Source organism: Oreochromis aureus, linkage group 23 (assembly GCF_013358895.1).
Source record: "Oreochromis aureus strain Israel breed Guangdong linkage group 23, ZZ_aureus, whole genome shotgun sequence".
Taxonomy (NCBI): Eukaryota; Metazoa; Chordata; class Actinopteri; order Cichliformes; family Cichlidae; genus Oreochromis; species Oreochromis aureus.
The window spans coordinates 13,497,136-13,513,959 of NC_052963.1; the positions used below are offsets into that span (position 1 = coordinate 13,497,136).

A 16,824-nucleotide genomic window follows, 5' to 3' on the forward strand; every position below is an offset into this window, starting at 1 on the left:
TGTGGTCGTGATAATTTTGTGAGGCCACATCGAAAAGACTCAGATGAGCTTTCCAAAGTTCTACAAGTGCCTCCATCGCTTGTGTCCAGATCACACGCTGCACTGCTGTCCTACTCCGTCTTTTTCACCGACGTTTATGTGTTTGCGTGTGCGCAGTGTGAGCGGCTGCGGTGACACCCTCACGACGGTCGGGAGGATTTCAAACCAAGCGATTGATGATCAGGAGCTGGTCGTGAGGTGTTAATCGCTTCTCGTTACCCCATGTATACTACACGATGCACGACGCACGATGAAGGCCAAACTCGGGCCGATCAACAAAACGACTGAAAAATCGGCTCAAAATGGGCCAAAAATCGCACAGTGTAAGCCCAGCATTAGCTTCCGAGATCAGACGAGATCGGGCGTGTTCAGGGTGGTATGTATTGGCCGCAAGCGACAGAGAACTGTAGGAACAGCCTTTTTATACATGCTGTAACGACACATACATGCTTACATTTTTATCTTCTGTATATGAGTTAAAGTCTCCAAACGACAAAAATGTTTGAATTACAAAACACACTGTGTGCTCTCTGTCACTTTAACACTGTGCTTTAATAAACTAACATGTGTTCTTATCGTCATGTTACTGCGGGAAAAGCATTTTTGCAGCTCAATGTTGAAGCTGCAGTTAATAACGAATAGCTGCATGTTCATACTGTAACACATAAAGTTTAACACAATAATATATATCAAAGTGTGTGATATTTGCCAACTATAAAACGTCTTTTACATATCTGTCCTTTCGCTTACGGCCATACCACCCTGAACACGCCCGATCTCGTCTGATCTCGGAAGCTAAGCAGAGTCGAGCCTGGTCAGTACTTGGATGGGAGACCGCCTGGGAATACCAGGTGCTGTAAGCTTTTGCACTTCGACACACAAACTGCAGAGGGCGCTGCTGCTCATGTTTGTGGAGACCACGGTACAAATGGCATCAACCATTAAAACTGGTTCTCTTTTCTTCGTTGTTCTCATTGAGCGAACGTGTTGGCAGGTTTCCCTGCAGCTTATAGGCTGTTTGCCACATGATGCAGGGATTATTTTGACTACATCAATGATGCTGAAAGACCACTACCAAGACCACAGGGAAGATTATATAGAGATGCAGCGCCACAGCACTGTAATACACGAACATATTTTTTTTCAATAATGCCTCTGTTCAAATCTGTCCCCAAAGGTAAATTGTTGATGCATCACAAAAGTTCTTCCGTAATCAGTTTTTATTCAATTATCAGCAGTACCTATATAGTATTTACAGTGGCTTGCAAAAGTATTCGGCCCCCTTGAACTTTTCCACATTTTGTAACATCACAGCCACAAACATGAACCAATTTTACTGGAATTCCACATGAAAGACCAATACAAAGTGGTGTACACGTGAGAAGTGGAACGAAAATCATACATGATTCCAAACATTTTTTACAAATAAATAACTGCAAAGTGGGGTGTGCGTAATTATTCAGACCCCTTTGGTCTGAGTGCAGTCAGTTGCCCATAGACATTGCCTGATGAGTGCTAATGACTAAATAGAGTGCACCTGTGTGTAATCTAATGTCAGTACAAATACAGCTGCTCTGTGATGGCCTCAGAGGTTGTCTAAGAGAATATTGGGAGCAACAACACCATGAAGTCCAAAGAACACACCAGACAGGTCAGGGATAAAGTTATTGAGAAATTTAAAGCAGGCTTAGGCTACAAAAAGATTTCCCAAGCCTTGAACATCCCACGGAGCACTGTTCAAGCCATCATTCAGAAATGGAAGGAGTATGGCACAACTGTAAACCTACCAAGACAAGGCCGTCCACCTAAACTCACAGGCCAAACAAGGAGAGCGCTGATCAGAAATGCAGCCAAGAGGCCCATGGTGACTGTGGACGAGCTGCAGAGATCTACAGCTCAGGTGGGGGAATCTGTCCATAGGACAACTATTAGTCGTGCACTGCACAAAGTTGGCCTTTATGGAAGAGTGGCAAGAAGAAAGCCACTGTTAACAGAAAACCATAAGAAGTCCCGTTTGCAGTTTGCCACAAGCCATGTGGGGACACAGCAAACATGTGGAAGAAGGTGCTCTGGTCAGATGAGACCAAAATGGAACTTTTGGCCAAAATGCAAAAACGCTATGTGTGGTGGAAAACTAACACTGCACATCACTCTGAACACACCATCCCCACTGTCAAATATGGTGGTGGCAGCATCATCCTCTGGGGGTGCTTCTCTTCAGCAGGGACAGGGAAGCTGGTCAGAGTTGATGGGAAGATGGATGGAGCCAAATACAGGGCAATCTTGGAAGAAAACCTCTTGGAGTCTGCAAAAGACTTGAGACTGGGGCGGAGGTTCACCTTCCAGCAGGACAACGACCCTAAACATAAAGCCAGGGCAACAATGCAATGGTTTAAAACAAAACATATCCATGTGTTAGAATGGCCCAGTCAAAGTCCAGATCTAAATCCAATCGAGAATCTGTGGCAAGATCTGAAAACTGCTTTTCACAAACGCTGTCCATCTAACCTGACTGAGCTGGAGCTGTTTTGCAAAGAAGAATGGGCAAGGATTTCAGTCTCTAGATGTGCAAAGCTGGTAGAGACATACCTTAAAAGACTGGCAGCTGTAATTGCAGCAAAAGGTGGTTCTACAAAGTATTGACTCAGGGGGCTGAATAATTACGCACACCCCACTTTGCAGTTATTTATTTGTAAAAAATGTTTGGAATGATGTATGATTTTCGTTCCATTTCTCACGTGTACACCACTTTGTATTGGTCTTTCACGTGGAATTCCAATAAAATTGATTCATGTTTGTGGCTGTAATGTGACATAATGTGGAAAAGTTCAAGGGGGCCGAATACTTTTGCAAGCCACTGTATGTAGCAGTGTGCTGATTGTTTTTTTGGGGGGATTTGAAATCAATAACAAAAGTATGTAGGTAAGTAAAAGGTGTGCTACTGTGTGTAACTGAATTGTTTTCTGGCTATAGCACCACCCCAGAAAATGTCAGTTCACGGCTATGGTCTGCAAACTACACATGAAAAGCGGCATATTATTGCCGAGATAAACCTTTTTTCTATAAATCAAACATCTACAGTACTCACACAGTCTTATGAAGCTTTTCTTGTTTTAGACATGCATAAAAAAGTGTCTGCATTCACAAATCTCCATTTTTTTCTCTGGTGCAATTCATGTAAATCAGACCTGTGTGGTGCCCCATTGTGACAATGGAGCAGCTCAAAGTATCTTTTGTAGGAAAAGATGAATTTCAGGAGCAGGACTACAGCTTGACACCTCCCCTTCCTGTTCTGTCTACATATGATCCCCCCAAAACAAGCTGTCCATGTTCTTTTGAGCATCATGAACAGCTTCCCTTCTTGACATAATCAATATCAAATGGCAACATCTTCTATGATCAGCTGTCCTGCTTGATGATATTCAGATCCACAGCTGCTAGTTTTGGAGGTTTTCATTGTGGAAGGTGATGCTCCTTTAAGTGCCCTTCTTAATTCAACCACTACCTCCAAACCTGATAATGTCGCCTTTATTCATTATGGAATCTACCCAGTAGTCACTGTACCTTATTTAAATGAAGCAAACTAGCCAGCCTGGTAATCCCTCTCCATCTTCCAGTTTAAGTTAAACTCAAGCCTTTAGCTGTCAGCAATTATCTCCAGCCTAAAAATTCCCAGCATGCTTTACCGCCAGAGCCTCTGTTCAGACTCCGACCATGTCGCTACCTGATTCAGGTTCCCTCACTCTTTCATCAACTTTTCTCATCAGTTGCAATTTCTCCTGATCTCTTCTCCTGCCATTCCTTTTTCATGTTTTCTGGCACATTCAATAATGCTGGTACTTCATTTAATAAAATCCCTGACAACCTGATTGAGGTCATGAGCCGCTCGTCATTGTAAGCCCGCCTACCAAATAGAGTCTTTGACCTTTTTAACGGACAGTCATCAGTGCTTCTTGGGGATGAGCCATCAGTCTCCTCTGAGGCCTTCTCCAAACTGCAGTCTCAGTTCCTGCTCAGGCATCTGCCATTACCAACTAGAAACGCTGTCAAACCTAAATGAGGATGTGGTGTCAGCTGGTGAATTCTAATGTTAGCCACATTGAGCTGCTGTGGGCAACAAGTCTCTTTTTCTCATATTTTTAATTCATAGAGTTGTGTTATCATGAGGAGGATGTAATAAAGTCAAAGTATGCTTTTTTTCCAGAGATGGTTGTCATAGTGCTGCAGCTGCACAAACCAGGATGTCAAATTGTCACTTACTGTCTCATTAATATGATTATAAACATTTTGGCTAAAAAAGGTTTGAATCCTGCATTTTGAGATGTCAATACAAACCAGATTGTTGATGTTTGTGTTCCCACACCACCATGCAAACAGGTATAGATGAAACCAATTTTAGGCACTGAAACAACAAAAAAGGAATACTGCTGTAAAACCATACAGAGGAGTTTTCTTTAGCACAAACAACTTCTGTTTATTTCCCCCTTCTTATCAGGCGTTCAGTATCTGCAGTGAGTGTCAAACCACATACGAGAAGTGGCATATTATAGATCATGTGAACTTTTTTAAATCTAACACCTGCAGGTACACACACAGTCCCAGAGAGCCTTTTTTTGTCTCAAATGCACATAGAACATTTGGTTGCACTCACACATATGTATATTTTACTCCAGTGAAATTCATTTACCGGTCTTAATCTCTTCATGTTCAACAGCAATTTTTCATCTTGGTCCTCTACCATCACTGCTTACAGCAGGACAAAACCGTTCTTTGCGCTTGTGTTTGTGTTGTGTTAGTTTTGGTATTTTTATCAGGTTTGAACTCCAACATCAGAGTGAAACCGAGATGCCGCCTATTAGGCAGAAAGTTCCATTACTGTTAGAGAGTGCGGTAAAATGTACAAACCAAAAGTGTTTTTTCCTGCCTTTCATCGTGCCAAACCTTGAGAGGGAAGATATATTTAAATCTTCTCATCATTAGAGTTTTGGCCTTTTTAACTGCAGGTGTTTTATTGTACAGAAATGCTGATGTAATAAAAATTACATAGCTTTTTCATGTAATACTCATAGAAGTTTTCATTCTTGCTCATTTCTTTTTAATATCTAAAGCCTCTAAGGTACAAAATCCAGTAGTGCTGGTCTGTTATCTGCTCCTTTGTGTAAAGAGTAACAGGATGAGCAGTGCCAGAGCTAATATGACCTCCAGCAGGACGCTGGTGTGAATGTCTGTGACCAAATGATCAGAAACAGACTTCATGAGGGGTGGTCTGAGGGTCTGCTGTCCTCTTGTGGGTCCTGTGGTCACTGCTCAACACCATTGACCTCAAATGGAATTTGGCATTGAATACCAGAGCAGCTTCAGAGCACATGTGATGGACGTGAAAGGGGTCTGGAGAAGCCGTGAAGAACGTTATGCTGCCTGTAACATCGTTCACCATGACCGGTTTGGTGGTGGGTCAAAGATGGTCTGGGGAGCCATATCCATAGAGAGACTGACCTCTACAGTTGCTGTGCATACAGTGGGTGGAATAAGTCTTAAACAAGTTACCAGTTTTCTAAGTAAATACATTTCTAACAGTGCTATTTATATGAAATCAACTAAAATATTTATTTAAAAAACTTATTACATTAAAATTGAATAAAATAACCATTTAAGATGGTTTTTAGTGACACCTACAAACCAAACTGTAAACAAGACATCACAGCGGTGTCCTGTTTCAATTGAAAACAATGAGGAAACAACAAATATTATTCTGTGGCAGCAACAAGAAAACATTCCAGTATGTAAAAAATAATTTAATTCAAAACAACATTAGTTTATATTTCATAGTAGTTTAGAATAGTTTGTTCCTTGTTGAATAGCTTTCGGTTATATTTATGTATGTTTTCTGAAGCAAAAAGCTAAAACAAGGTGCACAGTCTGTGTTCTGGGTGTGACATCTGCTAGCCTGGTTTATGAAAGCAGATGAGGCCTCTTGGGTCACTTCCTTTTAAAACCATTCATGCACATGCATCCACTTGTACGATGCCACAGACACATAAAACATTTAACATTGTTGTTGATCTTTTTGGCTCAAAGTGATGCGAATAGTGAAGAAGATGGCTTCTGCTGCCACCATCGCTGTGTTTTTGCTCTGCTGCTACTTCATTGTGTCCTCAGGTACGGTACAATTTACAATCTTATTCTTTTTGGTTTATATTTTAGCTTTAAATTCCAAACTAACTGATTATGATTTTTTTTAAGGGAAAATTAATTTTACATGTCATCTGCCGACTTAATAATTCTTCAAGACTTGACAGAGACAAGATCTGTTGCCATATTTCTAGATTTATATTCTGTATTTCCATGTTTCAGTATGTGATATGTATATATATTTATACATGTATATGTATATGTATCCTCTTCCCTCTTGTTCTAATTTTTTCATCTGATTTTTTACCTTCTTTTCTGTTTCAAAGGCTCTCAGGCTGATTGTAATGTGTACGCTGCAACAGGCTCAAACTTTACTGTGCAACTTAAACATGTGTTAAAAGACTCGGATAGCCTGAGATGGTTCAAGAATAAAAAAGTAATCTTTCTTCGCAAAAGTAAACTGGTGATCAGAGGGAAAAATGATGATGTTGATTCAAATGGAAAACTAAAGCTGACACAACTGACCAAAGACAAGTCAGGACGATACAGACCAGAGGTTCACAGAGAAGATGGAACCAGTGCAGTAGATTTACCAAGTGTGCGTTTGTGTGTATTAGGTAAGTAACAACACATTATACATATATTTATTGTGTTTGTACTAAATATATCACAACAAGCAAGTGTGCTAATCCATCAGAAGCTGTTTTAGTCATACTTTGTAATTAAGATTAAAGTGTTTGGTTTTATTAAAGTCACTGCTGAGTTTTATCAATCAACAATCTTGGTAAATGCAGAAAATCATTATCAGCAGTAGTTTATATAACATTGATATAATTACATTTTCTTTCCTCAGACCCTGTGCAGAAGCCCAAAGTAACAGTGACGTGTGATAAGACAAAAGTCACTTTTACTTGCGATGCTGGTCAGGTGAGAACAATATTTATTTTCAGTTACAAATAAGTTAAAGTACAAATAACTGACTCATAATTAAGCTGTTGAAGAATCTGTAGACAAAGGCTTCATTTCTCCTCCACTGAAACTAAGCATGATTTGAAGTGTGCTGTGTATAAGCATTTACTCACAGATGTTGTTTCAGTGAGGCTTGGGTCTCTGTGTATGTATTATTTAATTATATAGGCTGAGAAATTACCGAAAATGTATGAAAAGATTATTATATTTCTAATTTTGGTGAGGTTGGACTTTTTATGTTAGACTTCAAATATGAACCTTCCACTAATCCACTAATTGTCTTTTTGTCTACAGAGTGAAAAGAATTTTCCTATCAAATGGTTTATGGACAATAAAAATGGGCCAGAAAACGAGACTGGCAAGGAGCTGAAAAGGCCAGTCAAAGACGTGCTAAATGCTCGTTTCTCTTGCAATGTTTCTAACCCCGTCAGCTCTGAAATCAGTCAGCCTGTTCAACAAGACTGCATTAAGTCCTGTACGTATTATGTGCTATCAAGTGTACAAATGTTCAAATGTCCCTTTTTCCAAATGTTCATGAACTGAAGTCGTCATTTTATTGAGTTCATATGCTAATGAGATACTTTTCTTCTCCTTTTATTTTAAAGCTTTTCCTGAAACACTATTTGGAGTTATAAAAATATCTGCTGATTGTCAATGTTTTTTTCAGTTTAGAAATTGTATCATATTGTACATTATATTTTTCTTTGGATAGAGAGTTTCAAGTACATTTTCACAAAATGGTCTCTCAGATAAACTGGGACACAAAAGTAAAAAACCAAACAAAAAATACCCAAAACAACTTACAAGTTTCAGGGAGATGTATGGTGGCCCTGAAAGGTCAAATCCACAGCAACTTAAGAAAATGCCAGCAAATAGGAAAAAATGCTTGAAAAGGACAAAAACAGAACAAAGGTTGAATAAAACACAATTTTCTACTTGTACTATACCTTTTCTATTTCCAGTGTGCTTTATTGAACTGTGATTGAACTCCTTTTTTTCTTAAGTTTTTGTAGCATTTTCTATTTAATCAGAATCAGAATACTTTATTAATCCTAAGGTAACTATGTGGTTACAATTGCTGCAAAACAATGAGAACAGTAAATTACTGAACTAAATTAAATAATACAATGTATTACAAAATTAAAAAATATAAAAAATAGCTCTAATACATACAAATGGCTCATTTATAAATATCCAGAATATAGCAGAGATTAAATATATATGACTGACATTTTACTTTTACCTGTAAAACTTTATTTTCACTGTACAACACATGTAAAAGAGTATAACTATTGCACTGTGTACTGTGTATTAGATGGAGGAGTTGTACAGGGAGATATCAGGAATGATTTCCTGTGTCGTTAAGCGGTGCATTCAGCTAATCTCAGTCTCTTTTTGAACGTGGCCTTGTGACTGGCCAGCAGGTAATGCAGTGCATCCAGCGTTGTCCTTATCTTGGACAACATCTGCCTCTCCGACACCACCTTAAGGGAGTCCAGCCAATGCCACAACAATACTGGGCTTCCAGATCAGTTTATTGAGTCATTTTGCATTTGCAACCCTCAACCTGCTGCCCCAGCCGGCAACAGCATAGAGGATTGCTTGATGGGGCAGCAGGTTGAGGGTTGCAAATGCAAAATGACTCAATAAACTGATTCACAAGCCCAGTAATGTTGTGGTTTACTGGTGTTTTCAGAAGTTGCAGTGTGTTTGACCCCTCAGGGCCACCATAGCAATAACTTCCTAAGGTCTAAGTAATTCGTTTTTATCCTGCATAGATAAAAATAAATTGTGCAGTTTTATTATTCTTTATTTTTAAATCAGAAATCAACACAAAACAATATCATTATATTACATCAAATCGTTATGTGAATACCCAAGGTACACTACCAAGGAAAGATAGATAAGATTAAAAAAAAATAATAATAATGATAATTTTAAAACTTTTTTTCCCATTTTAACTATAACATTTAAATTTAACTAAAATCTACTAAACTAACTAACTAAAAATATCAAAACATTTTTTCTGAGTCTCAGGTGGATAAGCATTAATCTGAACTCCTAAGCAGGTTTATACTGTCAGGGTAGGTGTGGAAAACAGGACTGGTATGCAGGACTCCTCTGAAGAAGACAGTGGATTTATTTACAGTGAGGCAAAGCTGCAACAGTTCAATATATATATACACACACACATATATATATACATATATATATATATATATATGTGTGTATATGTGTGTGTATATGTATAGATATATATCTATATATCTATTTATCTATAGATATATAGATAGATAGATATACCCTCTCCTGTCTGATCATTTCCTGATAACATTTAAATTTACAATAAATTTTCTAATAAATTTTCTAAATTTCTCTCAAATGTAGTTTTTCCCTTCATCTGCTATTTTCAACAAATTGCCATTTTATTCACATACAGCCTCCGAAAAACTTCTGTCCATCTGACAGAACATTCATCATCCAAATTAAGGGTTGGCTTATTCAATCAGTTTATTCTTGAGCATCTGTATCTTGGTCAAGAGTCTGCTGACATACAGATGAAGGAAGAGCTTCTGAAGTACTTCAAAGAAAGCTTTCAGTCTCGAGGTTAACTGAGATTCAGTGCATATATCCCACCCATTAAGAGTGCACATGCAGAGTCCATGTCTTCCAGGTCATGCAGAACACCCTCGATGGTTATACCCACATCAGCTGGAGGAGTGCTGGCATCAGCTCTTTCAATGGTAAAGATACCAAGGGTAATTTGGTCCAGCTCCCTCTGAACAGCTGTAGCATCAGAATCCTTAACAACGGAGAGTACAAAAACCAAACCCATTGGTCAATTAGACAGAAAAACAGAAAAATGGCGTCCAGTTAAAAAAAAAAAAAAAAAAGAAGAGCCAAAGCTACCTTTTAATGAAGTAAACACAATATTGGGAACATGCACCCCAGTGCGCCACATTAGTTATTAAAGATTTGGTTTGATACAGATAAAAACTACACTCAAATTACCAACCAGGTATTCTTTGAAGAGGATGCTTGGGTCTTCATTTAGGTAAAGAGGTAGTGCACTGAGGACACACTCCCTCCCCTTTTCAATAGTTTGCTTCTGTAGAGAGTGGCAGAGATACAGGAAGACAAAACAGAAATACTTTAGGATGACACAAACTCACATTATATGCAAAATGAATGACATATTTACTGCAGAGATAGACATGTACACAAGACCAACTAATCATTACATGGACATGAATAGTTAACCTGTTGGGCAGGGTTTCCACCACATTATATATGTCCATAATAGAGGTAAAGAAAAAAAATTATATCATCTTTTTTTGCATTCAAAAATTGATCTTTAACTTAAAACCATTCACTTATGGTTTAACCCGTAATTGAGGGATAAAATTTTACTTATGATTAGGTAATTTTAATTTTCCAAAGTTTTGAGTACCAAACTTTGTCTTGCTTAATATAAATGTAACTACAATGAACACTGTGCAGCTACCATACACTAGCTGTTTAAATTTGAAAGTGATCTTATTAGCCATAATATTTTGCTACCAATACCAGAATAACGCACCTGTGTGGCTGGGGCCAAAGTTTGTCTAATCTTCCTCCCTGCAGCGCCTCCTTTTTTCTTGAAGGCTTTTATGAGCTGGTCATTGGTGTATTGGTCAAGTTGTGCAAAAAGCCTTGGAACAAGTGGAGCAGTAGTAATCCTCACAAATTCTGCTTCCACCTGAAAACATGTCAACAAACACAACATACTGTACTGTAAATATACATACTATATGTACACATATACATACTTTACAACTAAAACTAATGTAGAAAGACCTCATTAAAGCTATAATTTCACACAAACATTTACACAAAATGCTAATGGAGCCATCACAGCTTTTATTGTTATTTATCAAGATCCAAAAAATATTGATCACAGCTGATCTGAAAAGAATTTCATACCTCAGGCCCTTGAACTGCAACCTTTACAATGGTTCAGATCTGGAGAAGAAATAAAAGGGGCATGGGATGGGTCACTAAAGAAAAATTAACTTATAAAACAGTTTTCTTTGGAAAACTATAACCGTTCACATACCACATACAAGCTCAGCAGTACCACATACACCACATCAGTATAGGAGGGAGCAGGTAAAGGCAGGATCTGAAATTTATAAAGTAAAACAAGAAATTCATTATTTAATATCAAGAAGCAAATTATTGATTGAATAACAACTAGATAAAATACTACTCAGAAGAAAAGCAAGAGATCGACACTGCCATGTGCTAACTTTCTATAGTGTGTGATTTAACAAAATGTAATTTATAACTATGTTGATTTGTATAACTCCGCTAGGAAACATGCTGTATTTACAGACCATTTTTACATAATACAGATTACTGACAGAGCATAACAATGGTGTCAGAGTGGCTTTTGCCCTCGACTTTTTGGATTTTAAATGTCACAACTTCATGCTATCCTTTCTATCCTATTCGATATTTGTGACTCTCGGATTACAGTAAAGGAATTCCAAGAAAGTAAATGAAAAAATAACCCCTTGAACCCCTACAGCAAATCCCTTAATAAAACCAAAAACAATAAAAATGTCACATTCCACAAAATAAGCATGTTAACAGGTAAGCAGTTAATATAGTTGTTTGCAATAGCCTGAGATAAACAGGCACACTAAATGTCATCCCTTGTAATATTATATTTCATCTTAAGCCCAGGTTTGCTCTGTGAGGGGCATACTTCATCTGTTACCAAAAACCTTGCACACCATGTATACCTATACCCAACAAATGTCCAATGGTCTCACGGTTCCCGTGTTACGATGGCAGGGTTTGGCAGGATAAAAACAGACATATCTAACTTGTCCAGGACCCAGTAAAACTAATGTAGCACAGGCGTATACAAACTATATAACATGTCTTGTAAGACAAACGCAAAATATCATCATGCTCGACATGTAGATACTAAACAACATAGTCAAAGAAAAAAGTGGTCTTACCTCTCAAAAAAGAAACAGCAGCTTGGCGCCAAAAACAACGTTTCTAAGTTAAATTTGAAGTCTTGCACATGAGCAGGCCCAAGCCGTGAAACCTTGTTGTTCTTTGCGGTTTTATTACAACTGTTATGGCCACCTTGTGGATATACGAAGTATATCGATCCTAATTAACTTAACTTAAATGTTATGCCATCAAGTAACACATTAGTATTCTGTACAGACAATAATAGACACAATTATGTAGACTTTATTAGAAAAACATATTTTAACTTACCAAAAACATACATTTTAAGTAAAATGAAAATAAATAATTAATATACACTGAGCAATCCACCTCATTCACTTTTTTGAGTGTAGTTAGGGCTGGATCACGTCACCCTGAGTCCTCCCTTAGTTATGCTGTAGGTGTAGGCTGCTGGGGGATTCCCATGATGCATTGAGTATTTCCTTTTCAGTAAATGGCCTGTATTTGTATAGTGTTTTCCTTAGTCCCTAAGGGACCCAAAGCACTTTACACTACATTCACCCATTGGTGACGGCAAGCTACATTGTAGCCACAGCTGCCCTGGGGCGCACTGACAGAGGCGAGGCTGCCGGACACTGGTGCCACCGGGCCCTCTGACCACGCCCTCTAGGCAACGGGTGAAGTGCCTTGCCCAAGGACTCAATGACCGAGCCTGTCGGAGCCGGGGCTCGAACCGGCAACCTTCTGATTATAAGACAAACTGCAAACTCTTGAGCCACCATCGCCCACAGTCACCTTTCTCACTCACTATGTATTAAGAAACCTCTCTGCACTGAATCACACTTGTTATTAATCTCTGTCTCTCTTCCACAGCATGTCTTTTATCCTGTCTTCCTTCTCTCACCCCAACCAGTCGCAGCAGAGGTTTCTTCCTGTTAAAAGGGAGTTTTTCCTTCCCACTGTCGCCAAAGTGCTTGCTCATAGGGGGTCATATGACTGTTGTTTTTTTTTCTGTATGTATTATTGTAGGGTCTACCTTACAATATAAAGCACCTTGAGGCGACTGTTGTTGTGATTTGGTGCTATATAAATAAAATTTAATTCAATTCAAGCTACAAAAAAACCTAAACTTGTGAACTCTGCTTAACAAGGATGAAGAGTTGAAAGAAAATCTGAAGGACAAGACAACATAAAAGCTGAAGCTGTGGTAAACACGCCCATTGCTTCCAGTGTTTCTAACTCCATCAGCTCTGCAATCAGGCAGTTAATCACAAATGCTTCAAGCCTTATGAATATTATGTGCTATCAACTGCCTGTTGATGGCTGAAATGACCATTTTATTATACATATCTAATAAAATACATTTTTCTTCTTGTATTATTTTGAAGCTTTCCCTGATATATGTGGAATTGATGTCTGTATTCCAGTGCGCACTGGAGCAGGTATGTTATGTTACAGTTCCGCTGAAATAAAACTAACATTCACTATTTTTCACATGCATAATAAAATTTTGTTCTTATCTTTTACTATCAGGTATTCTTCTGTTGGTGATCCTCATTGTCATTGTTTGCTGTATCCAGAGAAAAGCAAACTTAATAAAGGGTATTATTATTATTATTATTATTATTATTATTATTATTATTATTATCACAAGAAAACTCCAGCTTGTGGCACTTATATGTCTGTGAAAACACAGACATATATGTCAGTTGATCGTGTTATTGTATACTCCATGATTACACTGCACATAGTGAGATGGCAAAAAAAAGGCTGTTTATAAACAACAAACAAATCACTAATAAAAACTTATTTATTGTTATTCTTCATGCCACTGCACAAAAATTGTTATTAACATTTATTTGCAAACAACAATGCTGACTTTAAGATTATACTCATAATCACAAAGCAGGTTGAACATTTGGTGTTAGATTTTACCAGCGGACGCTGTACCGGGCCATCGTGGTGAAGAGAGAGCTGAGCATAAAAGCTAAGCTCTCAATTTACCAGTTGATGTCCCTTAGTCCCTACCCTCACCTATGGTCACAAGCTTTGGGTAGTGACCGAAAGAATGAGATCTGGTGAGGAGTTTAGCCAGCCAGGAGGTGCTCTGAGTAGAGCCGCTACTCCTCCACATCAAAAGGAGCCAACTGAGATGGTTCGCGAATCTGTCCCAATATGTCCCAATACTATCAAACCGGGAGGAGGACAGGGGCAGATCCAGAACACGCTGGAGAGATCATATCTCTCCCCTGATCTGGGAATGCCTTGTTGTTCCCTTGGATAAGCAGGAGGAGGTGGCTGGGGAGAGGGAGGTCTGGGCTGCTTTGCTTAGGCTGCTGCCCCCCAGGATAAGCTAAGAAAGACAGATGAATGGATAATTTACTATGTGGAAATATATAAACACAACAATGAAGACAAAAACTATTAATGACCATTTAATCTAACATCTATTAAACAATTGTTTTATTTTAAACCCTCAGCTCTGTCTATCTTTGTTTTTGTCTATCTTTGTTTTTAAACAGTGACACTCATGTGAACTATTGAATGAATGAGTGTAAGCGTCTTTCTATTATCTAATTCAGATGACATGTTTTTGCATGTGTCCTTGTTTAGCTGACCCAATACTATCAAACCTATGATGCTATTCATAGCAGGCTTTGCTTTTTACCTAAAATAGTGAGAGATGGTTTTAATTCTGCAAGTCTGATGTGTAATTTTGTGTTAACAGATAAAGTTGAGCTTCCATTAAGGAAGCATCACCATCATCATCAGAAGCAGCTGGTTGGTAGCGTCCTGGAGCCTGACATCTGTGCAGACTGTGATCTGGAAGGAGACAACAGGATATAATATAATCATTATTCAGCATTCAGACTGTTTTGTTATTTTCCATCTTTCATTTTGAAAGAAAATATCTCAACTTTTTTCTTCTAGACAGATTCATTGTGGCTGTTAGAGCAACTGTTCAAGACTCATGTAGAGTGACTGATGTAATTTTTCCCTGATTTTTTTCTTTCTTTCTGATTCAAAGATTCCCAGGATATTTTTGACCTGTATGGTACAACAGGCAGCATCTTTATTGTTTCTCTGAAACCAAACTGGGCAAATAATTGACCTTAAAATGGAAATACAATGATGGGAAAGTTTTTTCACAAAGAAAAGTAAAGGACAAACCTAAAGACAAACAACTTGGGAAACTTTGCTTCAATGAATATGGAAAATTAGAAGAAAAAAAAAGATGACCATATGTTTATTTGTTGTGGGTAGCTAACAACAGAGTAGATTTATTGTAGTTTTATGACTACATTACATTTCTATTTGAATCGCTCTTCATGCCACTCTGGACCACAGATTAAAGTGTGCAGTCACCTAAACACTTTTCAACGTGTAACCTTATCAGCTTACTGTTTTCACATATATTGCATCGATGTGAACTATGTATATTAAGGTGATAAAAAGTGCAATTGATGATTACTATTACTAGAAAAAACCCAAAAACTATAATAATGTCTCGTTGGCGTGTATAAAAGGCCTATTTTTTAGCTAAACCTTCACTTATGGCCATACCACCCTGAACACGCCCGATCTTGTCTGATCTCAGAAGCTAAGCAGGGTTGGGCCTGGTCAGTACTTGGCTGGGAGACTGCCTGGGAATACCAGGTGCTGTAAGCTTTTTCACTTTTACACACAGACTACAGAGGGCGCTGCTGACCAGTTTTCGGGTTTGGGAGATAGGCGCTAAAATGTGTGAGATTACAAGTAAATAGTCGAACTCTCTTTTTGTTCTTAGTTTATGGCTTTAAAAAAATATCGAGATATATATCTTATATCGCCATCCAGCTAAAAAATATCGAGATATGAATTTTGGGTCATATCGCCCAGCTCTAGAACAAATCGTGGCAGGATCAGCCTGATATTATTTGTATCCCGCTGTAACTTTACTGCATAATGAGTTAACATGTCCAAAATTTCAGGAGTAGTTAGTTATTACAAGAAGTGTTTGTCAACTAAAAATCAACATTGTTGGATACTGTTTGGCCGTGATTTGGAGAGCCCAGCGCTGCTCCCGACGCAGGGAAAACTAATTTTGCAGGGGAGACCTACCTTGGCACTTGTGCAGGTGAAGCCAAAGGGAAGATATGCTTCACCATATTTTCTAGTCTTTGGCTTGGAAGGAAGTTGGTTTGGAAACATATTTGGCGATGCTTCATCTCCTGCTTTGTGTTTGTGTGGGAGCCCCGTCAAAAACCTGTCCATTATGCTAGCAGTGTCCAAGCATTCTTTTTTTTTTTTTCTTTTCATACCGCGCCCCCCGTGCAATGGCTCTGCACCCCCCCTAGGGGGCGGGCCCCACACTTTGGGAACCTCTGGTCTAGATAGTCATAAAGCAAATAGCTACGTACAGTTAATTATTAATGGCCTTATGTACATAAGTCCGTTTTAACATATTAGAATTGTACATAATTGGGAATTATTCTGCACATTAAACACACCTAACAAAGAGTCAGCCCAATTAAATTACCGGAGATGAATCAACTGTATGGTTATTTTGGAGTTTATAGTTTGTGCTGCTGTTAAACTTTACAGTATTGACTTCAGTATTTCTGCTGTTGGTGTAGCTAGACTACTATGTTGATCAGTAATATGTCATGTGAAATTTGATATTGTTACCTTGCTGGGTTCACTGAGACACATGTCCAACAACCTTGGTTTATA

At 38.3% G+C, this 16,824-nt stretch overlaps 1 long non-coding RNA gene and 2 other non-coding genes across 3 annotated transcripts; 2 read left to right on the forward strand and 1 right to left on the reverse strand.

Annotated features, from left to right (window-relative positions):
* Positions 1 to 783: 783 nt before the first annotated feature.
* Positions 784 to 902, forward strand: LOC116321891. The gene has a single exon (XR_004199592.1). It is a non-coding gene; the product is annotated as a 5S ribosomal RNA (ribosomal RNA).
* Positions 903 to 10,792: 9,890 nt separating this feature from the next.
* LOC116321883 lies at positions 10,793 to 11,763 on the reverse strand. Its single transcript, XR_004199588.2, has 3 exons — positions 11,237 to 11,763; positions 11,104 to 11,142; positions 10,793 to 10,879 (listed from the first exon to the last, which is right to left on the reverse strand). It is a non-coding gene; the product is annotated as an uncharacterized LOC116321883 (long non-coding RNA).
* Positions 11,764 to 15,661: 3,898 nt separating this feature from the next.
* LOC116321892 lies at positions 15,662 to 15,780 on the forward strand. The gene has a single exon (XR_004199593.1). It is a non-coding gene; the product is annotated as a 5S ribosomal RNA (ribosomal RNA).
* The last annotated feature ends 1,044 nt before the right edge of the window (positions 15,781 to 16,824 follow it).